Below are 17,698 nucleotides of genomic sequence, written 5' to 3'. Positions count from 1 at the left end.
TACACAAATTGAAAAATAAATATTGGGGTATATTTTAGATTCAGAGCATATTACTACTTACTGGCTTGATGTAAAGTATCACTCTGAAAAGCTTAAGATTAACACTTCTGCGATAGAAATCTTGTCGAGACTGGAAAACAACGTTTTCCGAAAGAAAGCCACTGCAAGTATTAGAATTGGTTGGATTGAAATTTAACATCTCTTTCAGCAGCGAGGCAATACGAGACGTATACATACGATTTAAAATGGAATCCGAACCCTGGTCTACTGCGACAAAGATTTCAATACTCTAAAGAATAAGTATCCAATTTGAGTACAAGACAGTTAGTCATTGGCGGGCAGTGAGGTGAAGTATAAACGGGAAAAATTTAATAAAATAGCACTGATTTACACTGAACTTTAGTAAAATTAAGGCTGAAAATTTTATTTTCTATGCACAGACCATCATAATTTTTACTTATGACTAATTTCTCGTATTTACATATTTCTCCTAGAAACATAAAGTGAGTTACACACAACTAACGTAGTGTTTGTTGTTTCACGCTAATAAAGATTATGTACTCTCGTTTTTTGCTTCCCTCTACGTTAATGATGATGATGATAAGTAATTTCCAGCTTCCAACTCGTGCAATCTTGGTTTATTTCCTGTATATTGGAAACTTTAGAATAGACACAGACGTCTTACGAAAGTCTGCATAATAAACATATACGAAATACACTGCTTTCTAATTGAAATTATACATTTTTTTGGAAAAGAATTAGGCCTTCAATTTAGCCAAAATATGAAGTACTTAAACTATATATAAATGGCAATTACAAATTAAATCAAACACAATAAAAAGAAATTACAATTATTTAGTTATAGAACTTTAGTAACTGATCCATACAAACAACTCATTGCTTTCATTAGACCTCGAAAGTCCCACTAGTTAGAGTTCTGACATTGTACCTTTAAAATTAATTACTGAAAACTATTCTACTAAAAGATGCTTCATTTTTCTGCAAGATTAATTCTAATATTCCGCTTTCCAACTATACATGTGCTTAAAATTAAAAAAAAAAAAAAAAAAAAAATATGTTTCATATATAGTATTTTAAACGTAGCAAACGATTACAGAAGTATTTAAACTACGAAGATGCTACAGAAGAATTCTTCTCACATGTCTTCAAGTGTGATTGCAAATTCCACTTCTGAGCAAATCTCTTCCCGCATAAATCACACACAAATTTACGGACTCCGGCATGAAGTTTCAAATGTGTTTGCAGATTATTGTAACGCGCAAATTTACGACCACAAATCTCACATACAAATGGTTGTTCACCTGTGTGGGTTGACATGTGGAGTTTAAGTGTAGCACTGTTGGAAAGCTTTGCACCACAAACTTCACATTGTTCTGATTCATTGTGGCTCTTCATATGTTGTGTAATTGATCGTTTCTTCACCACTTTCCCACAAACTTTACAACAAATGAAAGTCTGTTTGTGAGCTTTTTTATGGCTATAAAATTTCATTCTTGAAACAAACTTCTGATCACATTCTGGACAGCTATACTTTACTTTTCCTGCATGCATTTCCATATGGTCCTTCAAGTTGATTCTTAATATCTTTTTATTACACAATTCACAGTTCACACTATTCTCGTCCTTTTTATGAACACGGCTAATATGTATGTTTCGTAGATTCTTATCGAAAAACAATTTGTCACAAATTTCGCATGGGCAATCTCTGGAACGAGCATTAGAGTGTATTACTACATGTCGTTGCATGTAACTAAATTCGCTGAATTGTTTGGGACATTGCGGACACTTATATTCCCCGACATTATGCTTCTTCAACATGTGATCTCGACGATATTTAGCATACGTAAACTTCTCTCCACATATAGTACAAGTCTTGTTACACATTGTTGGGTTTCGGTCTTTAATTCTGAAAGATAAGAAATACTAGTGTATAATTATATTAATTACAACAGAGAAAGAAAGTATATATAAAGCTTACTCTATTATTCAATAAACGTAATATCTTAGAATCTTGTCTTCAACAGAGCGTCATTGAATTGTCTCGGAACATACCTGAAAATTAAAAAAAAGTACTAAAAATTATATATTCAATATATTTTAATCTTGGCTGACACTCTCTCTGCTATTTTAAATTATTTATATTGTTTATCTTTTTGTTTTTTGTGCAGTCTTGAGCTTGTTGTATTAACTTTGCTAATACAACAGTACAGTGTATTAAGTAACATAGCAAACATAAAAATGTGTTACTACTATTATACTATGGAAACTCTAGATAAAGGTACAGTGACGTGAATTAACTACAGAAAACAATGAAATTAAAATATACATTATGAATGCTACGCTGAAATAAAATCTTTAACATCTCACATTTAAGACATTAGACCATAAGAGACGAATGATTAATGAAAGTGGATGCTTATTAAATGCATTTGGTGAGCTGAAAATGTGGGATGAAACGGGAAAACTAAGAGAAAATCCAGGGTGAGCAATGTTATCCACCACAACCTCTGATGGTCAGGATCGAACTAGGAAAAGTAGAGCTCTATCTGTGTCACTCTACCAATATGCACACCCCCTTCCCCTCACACACACTGTCGGTTAAAGTATTGAACATAATATAGATATTATTAATGGTGAATAATGGAATAAAACTCTCACTTCAGTTTTATTTATTTATTTTTTGTACAGTAAAACTACTCTTAACGGATACTTCTCAATAGCGGACACCTCCATAATAAGGACTTTTTTCTTTTTTTTTTTTTCTTTCTTGTTACGGCAAAAATATTTGTATTACGTATTATGGGTGAGAACCATACTTTTTACAGACACTCAGACATGAAGCTGGACAGTCTTCTTCGACCCCAACGTTTTACTAATCGTTTTATAACGGGCAGGCATTATTTGTTAGCTTATACCTATTTAGTACAAAAAATACATTCTGCAACCTGAAAATATATTTTCATTTGATCTCTTCAAATGAATCAGCAGTTACAAGCAAATTTGGTCAAAACTAGTGCCCATAAGATAATACCGCAGACAACTATTGCAGATTTTTCCCATAATCATCATAAACCGTCATGATTGTTTAATTTTGCTTACATTTTTACTATTTAATAATAATGTTGCACTGCATGACTGCCGACTGCCTTAAGACTTGACACGTCGTACTGGTTCTTCTCTAAAAGCTCTAATATAGAGTCGGCAATATCCTTGCCAGTGCCTGACTTAGGTGTGGCATGACCCAAGTATTCTGAACCGGGCTCCGATAGAAGTGTGATATGCTTTTCTGTAACCTCTCGTCTTGATGTTTGGTAGTTTGCCGTTAATTTTTTCTTGCACAAGAGTTGTATCATTTTTCCGTCGATGTAGACACGTGTAATCGCCTGGCCTATGTGAGCCTTTTCTTCCTGGATCTTCTCACCCAGTTTATCTTTTCCTCTTAGTACCTTAGATCTGTCAACAAGATTTTTGTCCTCTAGCGTTATAAGTCTCGCGTCCTAAAGTACGGCAGAAGCGATCAAAGCAACCTGTCTGTCTGAAGCTCCAGTTCTAAACGCTGCCTGCTGTATTTTGAAGATAGATGTGCTTTAGGCTATGTTTCCTTCTTGGTCGCGCTTCGAAGTCAGATCCCGACGTGCTTCCCGATTCAGCAGCTTCGCTGGATTCCCCTGACGACGATCTTTGACCTGTGCCTATGCCTAATCCCACTAGTTGATGGACTTGCTTCAACACTTCCAGCGTCTTCCTTGGTTCTTTGCCCCTTAAATCTGCTCACATTACGGGAAAAAAGCTTTGACAGAGATTTGCTTGTTCGGACGTCAATGTTACCAATGCTCATTTTCCGTGATGTTCTCTGTTCCAAAAGAAACTTGAATTCTCGTTTTCGAATCTTGCGTGTCCTCTCACAGTTGCAATATTCGGCGGTTCTACATTTGCAAGACGCAATATCAAAAAGAGACATTTCCGCGTGTGCAAGAAAACCTGCACGAAGTGTTGCTTCTTGTTCTTGTCGACTGAAATGTTTTTCCTTGGTGCGACATTTATTATAAAACGTTTTCAGCATGTCAAAAACTCTCTTTTCTGAAACCACAGGAATGCTTGCTTTACGCCAAATATGTACAACTTTTTGTCCAACTAGTTTACAAATGTCAGTCACTGGTAATTTAGTTGTACTTTCGTCGCCACAAAACCCACTTCGACATAACGTCAGCGTACGTGGGTAACTCCACTTCACTCATTTCACTTGGAGTGCCAAAAAGCCTCGTTTCACACTTTCCCGCGTTGCTCTGCTATGAGGCTTTTTCTTCATCTTGCTTTCCATTGCTTCCGAATTTGGAAACCAAAGTATACACAGTGTCTCTGAATCGTATCGCACTAAGAAGACTGTAACTTTAGGTACAATTCACACTATCTGCCTTAACAGAAACAGCAGCAAACTAAAACCGTTAACGCTTAATCTGCAATAAACTGGCCGGTTGGATTGGTTGGCCGAAGTACGCAATATTTATACCACCGACGAACTTCGAGCGAGAATTTTCTAGAAACTTCGCGTAGGTTCTGGAGCCAACGAGGCGACCGGGAGATGCGCGAAGCTTCTGGACGGAGCCGGACGTTGCGACGACGCTCGAAGAGCGTGGCTAAAGTAAGCAACCACGAAGTTGTGTAGCCTGCCGCTAGATGACATTTGCTGTCAGTGTACATAACATGCGAAGAGTTGACAAAAACAAATCGTGTTATATCAAGAGCTATGCCTATAATCATAATTAACGTGGCATTCCATACAAAATCTTGACATTAATTCCAAAAACTGAGTTAATATGGCTGTACTTTGACTCATAAACATTTTAAAATTATTTATTGGCATTGCTACAAGTTTCTTTTAATAAAATAATTGTATTATAGCCATCAGGTAACTCTAAAAACGGCCACAAGTAGCTTTTTTGTCATTGGTGTTGTGCGTGTTGCCTAACCAAACACTTAAAAATTATTATTTCGTTGGAACACGGTAAGAGGTTGCACAAAAAATATAAAAAAAATCAGTAAGGTCGGTGCCACTAATGGCACCTTTTCCACACTAGCCGTCATCGAATTTCCAACAAAAGTGCAAAACGCTCCACCCTACTGGCTATGCTTCAATATAATACTTCATCATTTGGGTTCACATTAGGCCATTTCTCTCTTCATATTTGTATTCATTGAGTTGTCATCATTAACGTTACATTTACAGGCATACCTTATCTTACGGTGTATCTTTCTAATCAGTATCATATTTTCTATATATATAATTTATCAATGTGTTGTATTCAATGTGCTTATTCAATTAAACTTACGAACGTGACAATGAGAAGTTTAAGCCATAAATTTGTAGCTTTTGTTTTCTTCGCTGAGTTGTGATTTATATGCTAAGCATATTACTTTTTCTATCAGGTCATCTTTTCTTAAACGTTTCAATTGTGATGTAGTTTTCATGGTTTTCGAAAAAGCTTGTATAATTCTAAAAAATAATTTCATTTTTATAGAGCTTTACAAAAATGAAGTTACTCATATTTATATACAGAAAGTCGTAATCGAACATGCCACTTGCTAAACAAGTATTATCTCTTACACCTATATTCAATCGTGTGTCTTATTACTTAGATGATGATGATGATGATCTTTTAATGAATGTGGAGTATGATACAGATGATATTTATTGTAACCCAGATGAATATGATAGTCTAGATGATGATGATGAAAGAATTAATCCTGATGTGATTAATTTTAGCATTGCTATTGGTATGTTGGATCATTTATTTAAAAAAGCTGTTACGGAAGACAACGAACGCCTTTACAAAATATTATTCAGAAGTATATTATGAACTTGTCAGATGAAACATTAGATACACTAACAGATAAGCAGCATTTTAGTGAAAAAGTTAGAGAAGATTTCATAAGAGTTTGCAGATCGAGTTAACTGGCTGACTATAACATGCAATGACTTACCATAACAGTTTGCTGATAAGATTGATTGGGGGATTATATCAAACAGAAAATTATCTGTAGGTTTTATAAGAAAGTATGCTGATAAGGTTGATTGGGACAAACTTAGCTCATGTTCACGTTTATCAGAAGATGTTATTAGACAGTTTGCTGATAGAGTATGTTGGATAGGGATTTCAACGAGACAACGTTTATCAAAAGCTTTTGTTTTAGAATTTAGAGATAAGATACCTAACGAGCTTCTATTTCTATATACACATAATTTCGATTAGAGAGTACCTGATGATCCGAAACCTCTTTCGCTTTCGTTATCAAATTCTGTAACTACTTCAATTGATAATGGCTCATGTTTTATTAAAACTAACTATGCAATCCTCTAAAATCTTTGAAGAACAGTTTGACCATAAGGAAGGAAGTTAAAATATCTAAGCTTGTGTTAACTGCAAATAGTTCACAGATCGACCATAATATCGATGTTCCTTTCTTAATTACTACCATAACTTCTCCATGATACCCACTGTCTATAACACCTGTACACACATCTATATCTTCTTTTAAACTCAAACTTGATCTAGAAAAGATTTTTCCAAAGTATTCTTTCGATATGTCTATCTTAACTCCAGTTTTAAGTAGATGAGTATGCCCAGGTTTTATTCTTAGTTTCAGATGAAGAGAGATCATAGCCAGCAGAACCATTTACCATGACTCTAGGAACAACATTATATCCATTTAGACAGACAACTTTGAGAGACATAATGTGATACTTTTATGAGATAACTCATAAAAAGGTTTCATTTTTATTTTTCAACTAAACAAACACTAACCAATCATACAAATAATCAATTTCTTTCAACAGTTCTTCTTCTGATAGTGGTGTCCAACACATTACCTTTAGCTTTACGAATATCTAGTTCTTGTTGCATTAGGTTAAACAGCTTAACACTGTTGGAATCACTAAACTTTTTGTAAATGATCTCATGATTAGGATATTTCTCGTGCGCTTTATTAAGAGGTTTGTATAAACTCCTCTTCTGACACCGGATAGACTAATACGGAAAGGGATCATCTAGTTTGTTTTTTTCGTATATGATTAAACAGTTACCTTTTGAACTATCATTAGTATATGGTGCGGATACTTCTTTTAAAGTATTGTTTTGAATCCTTAATTTCTCCATTGATTGTTCGATCTCTTCTATTCGTGATTGTAGCCTTCTATTATCGTGACATTGTTTAAAGTCTCGAGCGAAATAGCCTTCAATAATATCATAACACCCATTATAAAACTCTTCAGATATCCAAAATTGCGAGAAATACTTTTTTATACATATAAGTTCCAGAGATCATGTTGGTTATTTCTGATCTTCCCATTGGTTTTACATAGTAGGATGGTTTTTGTAGCCCCCCGGAATCACAGGAAGCTAAATACTTTTCATAATACTGTAACAACTTCTGTGATTCTTTATTCTGAAACCAATGATCAAATCTCTTATCACAATCTTCGCATAACTTAGTAGCGTTGGAGTATTCTGTCTCCTTATCTATGATCAACTTGAAATCACCAAACAAACCATACCAATAGTTATCTTTAATCTGTTCGTAGCAAATGTCATTTAAACTAGGAGAGTTATACATAGTACTCATATCTTTTCATGAAGACAATAGTTTTATTTCATTTTTATGGGTAGGATCTCATATATTCATTATAAGCTCTTTAGATTGCCAATGAAAAAATCTTGATCATTTTCACCTTTGGTTTTCCAATGCTAGAAACCTTTTATCAGTAATAATATCAGTAATAATCATAAAAAGATAAAACATACTAAACTTAAATTACAACATTATCTCTATCTATCCAACTACTATGGGAATCATCAAACCCTACAAATGATTTCAGATGAGAAGCGACATGGCCTTGAGTTGGCTTTACGCGGCGTCCAATTGGCTTTGAGCGGTGTTGACAATTCGCGACAAGCAGTTCTGCACGCTGACTTCTTGCGCTACTGCGAATCTTGACAATAGCAGAGGCGCTTATTAGAAATATTGTATTAGCACATTAACTGCTCACTTTACGAAGTAGAGAAAAGAATTACGAACACATACGTGAAAACTACATCTTTTTATGACAACTGGTTGTCATGATACACGCTTTGAAAGGTTTCCATATAAAACAATTAGTAAAACGAGCGTTGAGTCCCGTCTAATTTCCAGTGGATTTTTCTTCGATTTGGAAATGGAACTCAACTTTTATTAAAGGATAATCAGTGGTGTAACCAACAGGTTGTTCTAGGGGAACATTACTTTCAGGGGGAGGAAAGCTTTTCACACATTAAAAACAGAACAAATGACCTCTTTCAGAATATGAAAGCATTTTAACTCACCATGTATACTATACACATATTATGTTTTCTCGATGCTACCTTAACAAAAGACGGATCTTGACAGTACTGAAGTTGAAAAGCGGATTGTAAGAGATAAATCAATAAGCTATTCATAAGAAAACAAATGCTGTTTCTAGCAGTCTGTTTATCCGACTTTGTGTTTATGTAGGTTAAAATACTAAAAGGAAAAAACTCGAAAAAATATCAACTCAGATATTATTATGCAATAATATAGTAGTGAGAGATCCTGGGGGGACTGAGGGAGCCAGGGCCCCTCATTTTATTTGTAAATGTGCAATATTAGGCACAATTTGAACGCAGTTTGTCTTAAAATCATCATATATGCTTTCTGCATCTGAATGCACCCCCCCCCCCAATTTACAGAGAAATCAGCGTCCTTGTAATTAGGTACAGAAACTGTATTGATGATGTTTTCTTTTTTCTTTTTTTAAAAATCTTATTTTATTATAAACGTTCCTAATTTGCATTAACTATTAAATAAGTTTACTAAACATATACTAGATGAACCTCATTTCAGGGCTGGAAATAGTTTGGAAAGTCAAGGCCCTCTTGGGGCCGCGGTGGCTCAGTGGTAGAGCGTTCACCTCTGGTGCTTGGGGTCCCGGGTTCGATCCCAGCCCCCGCCAAGTGAACTTTGTGGTGGACAAACACCGTGTGCGTGGGTTTTCTCGGGGTTCTCCCGTTTCCTCCCACTTTCTTCATTCCACCATTTCATTCATTACTCATCATCACCGTCTCCTTTAGCCCAACCGGCATAACCGTGGGTCGTAAAACTTAAAGATTTCATTTCATTTTCAAGGCCCTCTTTTCCCCCGTTTCTACACCCTTGAGAATAGTAAGCGATCGAATTAAATAACACGCCTCTGCAATTTGATTCATATATATATATATATATTCGATTCCCGGCGGGAGCTCATGTGGAAGAACAGAAGGTATGGGACATTCGTAATATTGTTTTGAAATTGTCTTCATGCAAGATTCTTCCTTATTCGACAGAAGAAACGCAGTATGATTTTTTTTTTCTTCGTTTCAATACCTTACGTATGTGTGGCCAATTACGTATTCCTTCTTTACTCCTCTAGCAGGGATGCAAAAGCACCAGGCGTCTGAGTGGTGTCATAAATTATTGTAACCCAAAACAAACTCGACCATATCGTGTTGCTTACGAATCAGATGGATTGTTGTTGTGAGACCTACATCAAGTATAAGAGTATGTTATTATAGGAACAGACATGGAAGCAAAGGAGCTGATTGTGTGTGTAGGAACGCAACTTCTCTTCTTCTAGCATAAACAGAATTCATCAGTGTCTAGGTTGCTTTCTTTCGTGGTAGTTCATTTGTTCTCCAAAATTATAGTTGACAATGTCTTTAAGGAAACCGAGTACAAGTGCGGAATTTTCTTTAAAAAAAAAAAAAGTGCTACGAAGTGAAGCTCGAAGAATTATTTTTTGTGTTTACAATTTTTGGAACTCATAATAAAAAATTTACAAGAGTCAGATTCAGACAATGGCGAAATATTAATTGACATAGACGATAGTGAAAGTAGTGTTGAAGACGAACGTTTAGCAGTTCCACTGGAATAAGTTAATAGGTAGGTTATTCAGTTGCTATATATACTTCTAGGATACACAGCCAAAATCTTTGAGTTTGCTGGAATAGTATATTTACATTGTGAATAATGTTGCCAATGTATGTGTAATAATCTCAACTAGAGGAAGAGCGAGAAGGGAAAGGGGAGTCCGAAATCCGGCAACACCGCGCGGAATATCGCACAGCATTGGCTACTGCCCGTGATGCTTTACATCTGAAAAACACAATAGCCACTTGACATATACTTTATTACCTTTCTTACGTAATACTTTTTCAACAACGTACTCATCTTTGTACTTAGTTATTTGTTATTCTTGCTCGTACATCCTCGTTATCCAAATCTTTTATTCTGTATGTTGGTGGATTGGATGGAATAACCTCTTTAACAACAAATACTTCTATTGACCAGTTAGATGTATATCCAAACAAACCTTTAGATTTACTTATACGAACGTAATCATTAATTTTATATTTAGGTTTAACACGCTTATATTCTTTCCTATACACTTTCTCTAATATTATTTACTCATTCTTTTTATTAACTTCTACAAGCTTTATACCAATTGTTCTATGTACTATAGTATTACACTCACTAACTAATGTTGGTAATATCTCTGTCCATTTATAATTTCCTTGCGTAGTAAACTTCTTCCACATGTTTTGTTTAAGAGTTCTACGGTGGAAGTCTTTTTACCAGTATAAGTTGAGTAATGATTAATATTATATTCCTTCATCAACTCTCTAAAGTCTTTGTTATAAAACTCTTTACCTTGATCAGCTGGAAAGTACTAGGTTTTCTAATTTTTAATACTGATTAAAACGCTTCTGTAGCATTCTTACCGTTCTTATCTTTAACAGGAACAGCAAACGCATATTTCGAGAACACATCAATAATCGTTAGTAAATACTTATAACCTTTGTTTAATTTGGAAACACCTTTTAATACCCCACTATCCATTTCTACAAGATCAGCTTGCCAAGGATCATCTATACCTTTTATAACAACACATAGTCTAGGATAGTTTTTTCTTGCAGGTTTGTGAATTTGTTCTATAATATCTTCTCTAATACCTTCCCTTCTTCTAGTCAATCTTTCTTTCTAACGAATTGAGATTTAGTAACACCACATACAAAACAAACACCTTTCTTAATATATCTTCCATTCTTTGTTCGCTCTATTCTAATGGTATCTTCCTTTGTACCTTTGACTTCTTACACTTAACAAAATACATCCTGTTTATTATATAGAAAACCATTTAAGTTCTCTTTCTATGTACATAATAAAAAATAGCAATTGTCCTTCAAAAGCTGAATTTTTATCTGCTTGATAAGTAATTATATCACCCTTTTAACTTCTAAAGGAAAAGTTTCAACTAGAGTATCGTTCAAAAATATATGTAGAAAGTATTTATCCAATCTTAATTCCATGTGCATTATTTTTCCATTATAGAGAAATGTATAACCATTAGATAGATTAAATATTCTAAAGATCGGATTTTTAACATTTTTAGTTCTCAATCGACATAATAAATGTGTGGTTTCTTTCTTCATAATGAACATATTTGCTTCTTTGATGTTTGGAAATTTTTGTACCAAATTTATCTAACATTGACTTAAGCTGGCCTAATGTTACAGAATCATCATTTGTAAGTGCATCAAGTAAAAGACCTAATCGTTTATGTCATATGAGTACATATCTATCATTTATCCAAATATTTAATTTTGTTAATTCTGATTCTATATCTAATTCATCTTTCTTTAAGTATGTGTCTTGTAATGTTTTTAATACATTTTCAAACTTCTTTCTATCACTTTCTAATTGAGTATTTATTGGCTCAAGTTGTACTACATCTTATTGATCAATCGCACTAGCTACATTAACAAGTCTTGGTTTTAAAATCAACCCGTCATATTATTTGATGTAAAAACTTTAAATAGATCACTAGAAAACTTTAAGCTCTTCTTTTATACTTAAATTCTTTAATAGTTCTATTTGCTCTTCACTGATGTAATATCTGAAGTCTTACTTTTAGAATTACCAAAGATATTTATATTTATTATATATAAAATTTCAGATTATTTAACAGCAAGTAGAGCAGTGATACGAGCTCCACCAAAATCAATTAAATCATCATTCTCATCTCGAATTGACACTTTAATGCTGTTAAATTTATTGTGGTGTATTGGGAGAATATCTTTTCTTTGGGCTCATATATGATTGGTTTTCTAAACTCTGCATTTGTTCTAAATGTCGCTATTAAATTTGTTTCATTGTGTGTTGTGCCATTATGTTTTAAAATCATACCTTCTGCTAAATCACAGTGAATATTTATAGTATCAAATGGATGAAGCTTTGGTGGCTTATCTCCAACATGTTCTTTTTCCAGAGGTAAATTCTTCTCACTAAAACCTAATACAGTATTAGTGGTATCTAAGGTTATGTCAGAAGCTTCGCTGACTACTTTAACTCTATTTTTCTTTCTGTCTTCGGTAAATTTGTTTTCAAATGGATAATCTAGAGACATACTTAGTAAAGAGGAATAAACATTTAAACTAAATACTTTCATTTATTATATAATAAAATTAAAATAGATACTTAGGATATTAAAGTAAGTTTAACAGAACAAACAACGAAGAGAAAGAGGAATGATGTATTACTTCCCGATGATATAAGATGTTTAATACTGGGGCCTGGTGGGTATGGTAGGACGACGTAGAATGACAGATAATTTCTTGTCAGCACCGGACTGGTTAAAATATGGAAATGTTTGTATCTATCCTAAAACTCTCAATCAACCTAAATATCAACAACTAATACAACTTTTTCGAGATATAGAACGTGATATTAAAGATACAGTTGCAATAGTAAGAGCAAACAACGAAGAGATTATTCCACTAGATGAATGTGAGAAGGATTCTGTGGTAGTGTTTGATGATTTCATTTTAGAACAAAACAATGTAAGAAAATACTTTACTTTTGGTCATCATAAAGGTTTAAACTGTTTCTATCTCTGAAAAACCTATTCTAAAATTCCCAAACAATTAATCAGAGATAAACTTTCTTTGTATCTTTAGATAGGACAATGCGAATCTAAAACACATATGATGAATTTGTTGGATCTGATGTCTTTCGAAAAATTACAATCTTTATGCAATAAGTGTTGGGAGAGAAGAGCATGGTTTCTTAACAATAGATGTTAGTAGGAAAACGAATAATGCTAAATATAGAAATAAAATTAAAGAGTTTCTAAAAGTGTATGAACGTAGGTGAACGTGTATGTTGTGTTACGTTGTGTTTTTATTTTTCTTTAAATAATAAATGCATGTTAATAAAGCTAAGAAATATATAAAGTTAAGAGAATTTGTTAAAAGATTTAAGGAAATCAATCAGGCTAATCGAAGAAAATACGAGAAATATAAAGAACAAGATCAGCCTGTTATCGATGCAATTAAAGATTTAGGACAAGATATATCAAAAGTAGCAGAAGAAAATAAAAATCTAAGAGTTAGTTCCAGTTGTACATAAAAGTGCGAGTAGACTCAAGCTTATTAGTGACATCTCTTATGTACGACAGTCCTAGAAGTGAAAGTGATAAATCTATAACAGAAGAAATAACACAAACGAAAAAACAAATTAAGTATAAAGTAGAAGGAATAGATCCTTTAGCAACTACTCATTTTGGTAAGATTGCCTCAAGATATGGAACTACAGATGATAGAAGTTTTGGAATTCAACCATATGATAAAGGTGGGAAAATCATACAGATGATAGGAGATACAGAAGTTAAAATTAATGGTGATGATTTAGTCATTAATAATCGACATTACACAGGAACAGAAGGTTTATGGGAATTACTAACAAAACATAATCCAACAAACTATAATGATGATGATCTAAAAAATATACACAGTCATCGATTCTAATGTTGCATTTCATAACAATGAACACAACGGTCTAGTAAAAATATAAAGAAATTATCAAACCTATCTGGGATAAATATATAAAACTAACTTTTGCCCCAACACCAACAAAAAAGAAAACAGGAGAGGAAATCAATATATATATATATATATATATATATATATATATATATATATATATATATATATATATATATATATATATATATATAACGAATTACCAAAAGAATACATATGGATGGAAGATGTGAGAAAACTAATTGATCGATTGTTATCGATGGAGAAGAAAGAGCTGTAAATAATAACTTATGAGAAAGTGGGTATTAGGGATATGATTAATTCCGAACTCTCACAATTTATTCCGAATGATTCAAAGGGTATAGATTATTTGATAAAGATATTGAATACGTTGCCACCAAAATTTTGGAATAGTCAGAAGTATGGAAAAGGATTACTAAATGACATGCTTAATAAACTTCCATTTGAATTACATATTGCAGGATAGTTACTGCGGCCCGGGGACAAAGCTACAAGAAAGGTTAGAAAGAGGAGATAAAGGTATCACCCATTAGATGAAGCTTGTAGAGAACATGATATCTACTACAGAGATAATAGATACAGCTTCTAGACATATTGCAGACAAAGAACTAGAAAATAAAGCTTGGGAAGGAGCTTTTACTAAAGATGCAAACTTGATAACAGAACGTTTACCAGCTTTAAGTATTGCTTTGGCTATAAATACGGAAGTAAGGTTTGGTTTAGGTTTATACGTGTGTAGTGTGTTTAGGTTTAGTTTGTAAGTATGCATTGTGTTTATTTTTTATGGAAATATATATATATTTTTTACTTTTATAATAAATATAAGTATGAAGTTGAGTAGTTTTACAGTTATAATTCCTCACGAGAAATTTAAGGAGTTAAATATTGATCACATTTTAACCAAGAAACAAATCAAACAAAAAGAAGCGAAACTAAGTAAAGGACAGTGTATGCCTTTATCTCTTTCTATACCACAAGTTAAGAAAATAAACAAAGAAATGAAGACAAATAATAATAAAGTACATTACGGAGGTTTTATATTTACTATTCCAACCATTTTAGTTTTAATAGGTGCTCTTGGTTCTGCTGCTATAAACAAAACGGTAGATAATATGAAAAAGAATAAAAAGAAAAAATGAAATGAAATCTTTCAGTTTTACGTCCCACGGTTATGCCGGTTAGGCTAAAGGAGACGGTGATGATGAGTAATGAATGAAATGGTGGAATGAAGAAAGTGGGAGGAAACGGGAGAACCCCGAGAAAACCCACGCACACGGTGTTTGTCCACCACAAAGTTCACTTGGCGGGAGCTGGGATCGAACCCGTTACCCCAAGCACCAGAGGCGAACGCTCTACCACTGAGCCACCGTGGCCCCCAGAATAAAAAGAAGAGAAATTAGAACAAAAGAGATATAACTACGGAAGAGAAACAAGGTGGTAAGCTTCCAAAAAACGTAAAGCCCAAAGGAGTAAAGAAAAAATTAAATCTTTAAGTAATTTGGATCTAATACTTCTTGTTAACCAGCTTAAGATAAGAATCTTTAGAGGTGTATTCATGAGTGATGAATTACCTAAAGTGGCAAAGAAGAATAATTGTGGTAATGTTAAGTTTGATAGGTCTAAAAATATAGGATTTGTTATTGGAAAGAAGGAAATAGAAACTGTGTTTGATTTATTCGGAGGTAATCCCCCCAAAACACTCATAAAATATGTCATAATAATATAGAATACAGGAGCAATCGTATACAAGATTTTAGCGAGGTAATCTGTGGACATTTATGTATTAGTGTTCAAACTGTTTACATATGAATATAGTTTTTCAAATATTATTAACGAACTAAATAGAAATAAAGATGTTTGGAGAAAGTCTATTTAACTTGTAGTTTAATTCGTAAATTATTCTTTTCTTTATAATAAATATGGATAAAATAGAGTCGTATGAACTACAATCCTTTAAGCCTAATCAAAAGACAATCGATAATGTGATTAAACCAAATATATCTATTGAGTTTGATATTGATGTTAAAGATGAATGATCAACCACATCCAGGTAAAGTAAGATTACAAATATGGAGTTGATAATGCCTGTTGTTAGTTATGAACCGAACTATGCTACCTTGCTACCTTGCTAAGATCTAGCATGTTAAAAGAGGATAAGATTCCTATTTCCTTCAACACATATCAATGTTTACAGAAGACAGTTACAGGCAAATGTTTAGAATTTGATTTAACCACACAATTAAACGTGAGTGAATTTGATACGCCTTAGTTCGTAATTGCCTTCTTTCAAACTGATAGAAATGATAATCAAGAAAAAGATTCAAGCAAATTCAATCGCTGTAAAGTCCAGAATATCCATTTTCGTAATTCTAGAAATGATTCGTTTCCCTTAGAGTCTGAATTTGGGTTTCAAAAAACATAAATATCTTAAAGCTTACGACATGTACACCATATATAAGAGAGCTACCATTGGAAACACTGAGAAGTATTACTACCCAAGAGAGTTCTTAGACAATAGACCAATGCTTGTAATTAATAAAAGCAAACATAAATCAGTAACTGTAAGTGGTAGAACTAATTTGAAATTGAATGTTAATCTTGAAAGCGATGTTCCAGAGAAAACGATTTGTTATGTTGTTATGATTCGTAATAAGAATTTTGAATACGACCTACAGAAGGAAAGATAGCGAAAATGTAACCAATTACATGTTTATTAGATTTGTTTAGTTTGTGTTTTTTATGAGAATATAAAAAAATAATTTAATAAAATGAATACCAGATAACATTCCACGAGAGAATCTTATTGCGTTAATTGAGGATACTATATTAACTATTGAGAAACTATTAACAAGAAACAAAAGTAAGTTCAAGAGAATAAAATGTGTATATACTATTCTTATTACCTTACCCATCCTACTATCAGCTTCTACAGGGTTTATTAATGTGTTTATTCCTGTTACTGTGTATTCAATTATTACAACTGCTTTTCCTTCCGGGTCTGCTTTTATTACCGGACTCAACACGATTTAATATAGCTACGAAGAAAGAGTATTATAAATATGGTGAATCAAATTGAGTTGTTTAAACATGAGCTTAATGTAATAACGTTAATGAACGGTGAATTAGCAGATGAAAATGTAAAGGCTATTGTTAATAGAATCAATGATATACTTAACGTAAGTCGAAACTATTAAAAACAAAAATGAAGTTCATAAAAATTTACTAACGAGAAGTGAGACGTTAATATGGAACCTGAGAAGTTTATTCTTACCAACACATTCAATGCAATCTTCAAAAATGTTCAGGACCATACTAAAATCGTTTTTGAGGTAAATGGCTGTCTATTTTCTTTGAACTATGATCAATGGACTGAGTTTAAGAAGTCACTGTTTCCTATAGAGAATGGGATAAGCAGGAGATTTCACTATTAGTATGCAAACTTGTAATCATGTAAACATAATACACATACAATTTAGGAAGTAAATTTTATGGTCGTCATAAAAGCTTCTCGTATATAGATACATCTCGTTAAATGTTGCTCAAATATATATATACATTGTCATACTTGTGATTAACATTTTTCGAGTTTTTAAGCATTATATCAAAAATTAACTTATTAACCTACCCTCGTATATACATAAATTCACTCGTTAAAACTAGCTCGAATATATTTCTTAGGCTTCAAGTGGAACTGGGAAGGACGATAATTATATGAACTTCCAACACTGCTCTACAACTAGAACCATCTA

The 17,698-nt window shown here is 33.1% G+C and overlaps 1 protein-coding gene across 1 annotated transcript in view; it reads right to left on the bottom strand.

Moving 5' to 3' along the window:
- Positions 1-342: 342 nt before the first annotated feature.
- Positions 343-17,698, bottom strand: part of LOC145694666 (zinc finger and BTB domain-containing protein 41-like) — a 93,614-nt gene continuing 76,258 nt past the window's right edge. The window contains exon 3 of the mRNA XM_081771139.1: positions 343-1,927. The gene's annotated coding sequence lies outside the window, so the exon portion shown is untranslated. The remainder of the gene's footprint in view (positions 1,928-17,698) is intronic.

Source organism: Thermobia domestica, chromosome 9 (genome assembly GCF_964235325.1).
Source record: "Thermobia domestica chromosome 9, izTheDome1.hap1.1, whole genome shotgun sequence".
In the NCBI taxonomy this organism is placed as follows: Eukaryota; Metazoa; Arthropoda; class Insecta; order Zygentoma; family Lepismatidae; genus Thermobia; species Thermobia domestica.
The sequence above is the reverse complement of the archived record's forward strand: the minus strand, read 5'-3'. Positions and strand labels throughout refer to the sequence as shown.